This window comes from Microtus ochrogaster, linkage group LG8 (genome assembly GCF_000317375.1).
Source record: "Microtus ochrogaster isolate Prairie Vole_2 linkage group LG8, MicOch1.0, whole genome shotgun sequence".
Taxonomy (NCBI): domain Eukaryota; kingdom Metazoa; phylum Chordata; class Mammalia; order Rodentia; family Cricetidae; genus Microtus; species Microtus ochrogaster.
The window spans coordinates 396,820-399,903 of NC_022033.1; positions in this window are offsets into that span (position 1 = coordinate 396,820).

Consider the following 3,084-nt stretch of genomic DNA (forward strand, 5'->3'; position numbering starts at 1 on the left):
ACAGGTTTTATTTAGTCCAGGTTGCCTCAAACTTAATATGCAGCCAAAGATGATCTTTAACTAGGAATCTTTCTGCTTCTACTTCCCTAATGAGAATTACAGGCATGCACTAGACACCAGCAGATGTTTGCAAATAAAGGCCCAAGTGAAGTTTGGACCCCAAAGAAGACTACAGAAAACAGAAACTGAGCCTGGCTGTAGGAATAATCTTCAGGGACTGAACCTGGAGAGCCCCAAGGCTGATAGAAGCTGGGCTTTCTTGTAGGTGCGAGAATAAGATCAGTGGATTATAGAGACCTGAGATGGAGGTAGGAAGATAAGTTAGACTTGCAGACATGCAAACTCAAGGCAGAGTTTGAAAGAAAGCCACCACTGAAGATACCAGACTTCACTGTATTGCACAAAGGTAATTGACCTTCCTTCTCTGTACGTGCAAAGTGGTCTGATTTAACCAACCTCAGGTTCAAAACGTTTGGAAGAATGCATCCAAAGCTGAGCACACAATTTATTTATATTGGGTTATAATGTGTTATTTTGGTGACATCAGGCTCTGAGGCAGTGGTTCTCAACCTTCCTAATTCTGTGACTCTTCAATACAGTTCCTCTTGTTGTGATGACCCCAACCATAAAATTATTTTTCCTTTTTTTTTTTGTTTCATTTATTTATTTATTTTTTGTTTGTTTTTCGAGACAGGGTTTGTGGCTTTGGAGCCTGTCCTAGAACTAGCTTCTTGTAGACCAGGTCCGTCTCGAACTAACAGAGATCCACCTGCGTCTGCCTCCCGAGTGCTGGGATTAAAGGAGTGTGCCACCACCGCCCAGCTGTAGGGCATTTTCTTGATTAATGGTTGATTTGAAAGAGGCCAACCTACTGTAGGCAATGCCACTTCTTGGGCAGGTGGTCTTGGGTTCTATGAGAAAGCATAGTGAACTGGGTATGGCAGTGCACATCTTTCCCCCAATGCTTGGGAGGCAGAGGTAAAAGAATCTCTGTTAGTTTGAAGTCAGCCTGGTCAGCCTAGCAAGTTTGAGTCTAGTAGGGACTGCACAGTGAGATACTCTTTAAAAAAAAAATTTGGTGTTGGCGTGGTTATGGTGGCAGTGGCAGCATGCACAGCTTTAATCCCAAGATTTGGGAAGTCTGAGTTCAAGGTCAGTTTGGTCTACAGAGTGAGTTCTAAGTTCTAGGACAGCCAGGGCTACAAAGAGAAACCCTGTCCAAAAATAAAAAAAGAGTGAGTTCCCTTCATGATGGACTATAAACTCTATGGGGAAATAAACTTTCCTCCCCAAGTTGATTTTAGTAAGTATTTTATCACAGAAACAGAAACTAGATTAAGACAACGAGCAACAGAAGTGAGATCTCCACCTTTAGGGGTCTGCAATTGATATTGGACACCAAAAACAAATATATAAAAAATTTAGAAAAAAATACAGAACAACCATTTTTTTTTTTTTTTTTTTTTTTTTGGTTTTTCGAGACAGGGTTTCTCTGTGGTTTTGGAGCCTGTCCTGGAACTAGCTCTGTAGACCAGGCTGGTCTCGAACTCACAGAGATCTGCCTGCCTCTGCTTCCCGAGTGCTGGGATTAAAGGCGTGCGCCACCATCGCCCGGCTAACCATTTTCTTTTTCACTTTTGTTTTTGTTGTTTTGCAGTGCTGAGTATTGAAGCCAGAACCTAGAATGGGCTAGGCAAGCAGTCTACCACTGAGCAACACACTCAGCTTCTGTTCCAAAGAGTCTATTGGAAAGAAATTAAACATGTTTATACAGACTTGTCCTCAGATGTTCATAGTATGAATCATAATGTCTCAAAACTAGGAAAACCCAAGTATCCATCCACTGGTGACCAATAAACAAGCTGGATGCTTCTGTACAATGGGAATGAAAGCATCTCAAAGATGTTATGCTAAGTAAAAAACAGCCATGCATAGAGCCACGTATGGAGACAAGGCCGACGTCATGGGTCTGTTGTTCCAACTCCTCTGGAGGCTAAGGAAAAAGGATTAAAGTTCAAGATCTGCTTTGGCGACCATGTGAATTTAAGTACAGTTTGGTCAACTAGGTCAAACAAATAATAAGAGGGTTTAGGATGTAGCTCGGTGGTAGAGCACTTGCCTACTGGGCACAAGATCTTAGATATAATTCCTAGTACTACTCAAAGCAACACACGCACGTACGCGTACCACTACCACCATCCCCACCTCCACCCCCCCACATACCACCACCAAACAAAAGGCATGATTCTGTTCACATAAAATGCTAGAACCGTGGCAGTCTATGACAATGGACATGGTCATGAATTTGTTAAAATTCATTTGTACTGTGCTTAATATGGATGACTATCATAAGTACAAATTAGATTTTTTTATAGAGATTAAATTTGAAAAGATGTTAAAATTGGAGGTGGAGCTGGAGAAATGCCTCAGTAGTTAAGAGTGCTTATTGCTTTTGTAGAGGATCTAGGTTCACTTACAAGCACCTACGTGGTGGCTCAAAACTGTCCAGAGGATCCAATGCCTTTTTCTAAGCTTCATGGACTCCTGTACGCATATAATGTCCTCACATATACTCAGACACATACATATAAAATAAGTAAATAAATAAAAGATATATATATATATATATACATATATATATGAGACAGGATCTCTCTGTGTAGCCCTAGCTGTCTTGAAACTTTCTCTGTAGACCAGGCTACCCTTGAACTCAGGGATCCATTAGCCTCTGCCCCCTAAGGACTGGGATTAAAGTTATGTGCCACTACCACCTGTCTTTGTTGTTGTTGAATTTTTAAAAATTATTTTATGAGGCAGTGGTGGCACAAGCCTTTAATCCCAGCACTCAGAAGGCAGAGGGAGATGGACCTCTGCGAGTTCAAGGCCAGCCTGGTCTACAAGAGCTAGTTCCAGGACAGTTAGGATTGTTGCACAGAGAAACCCTGTCTTGGAAAAAAAAAAACCAAAATAAATAAATTAAAATAAGATAATAAAAATTTATAAAAAAAATATTTTATGTATCTGAGTGTTTTGTCTGCCTGCATCTCTATGAATCACATTCATACAGTGCTCTAGAGACTAGAA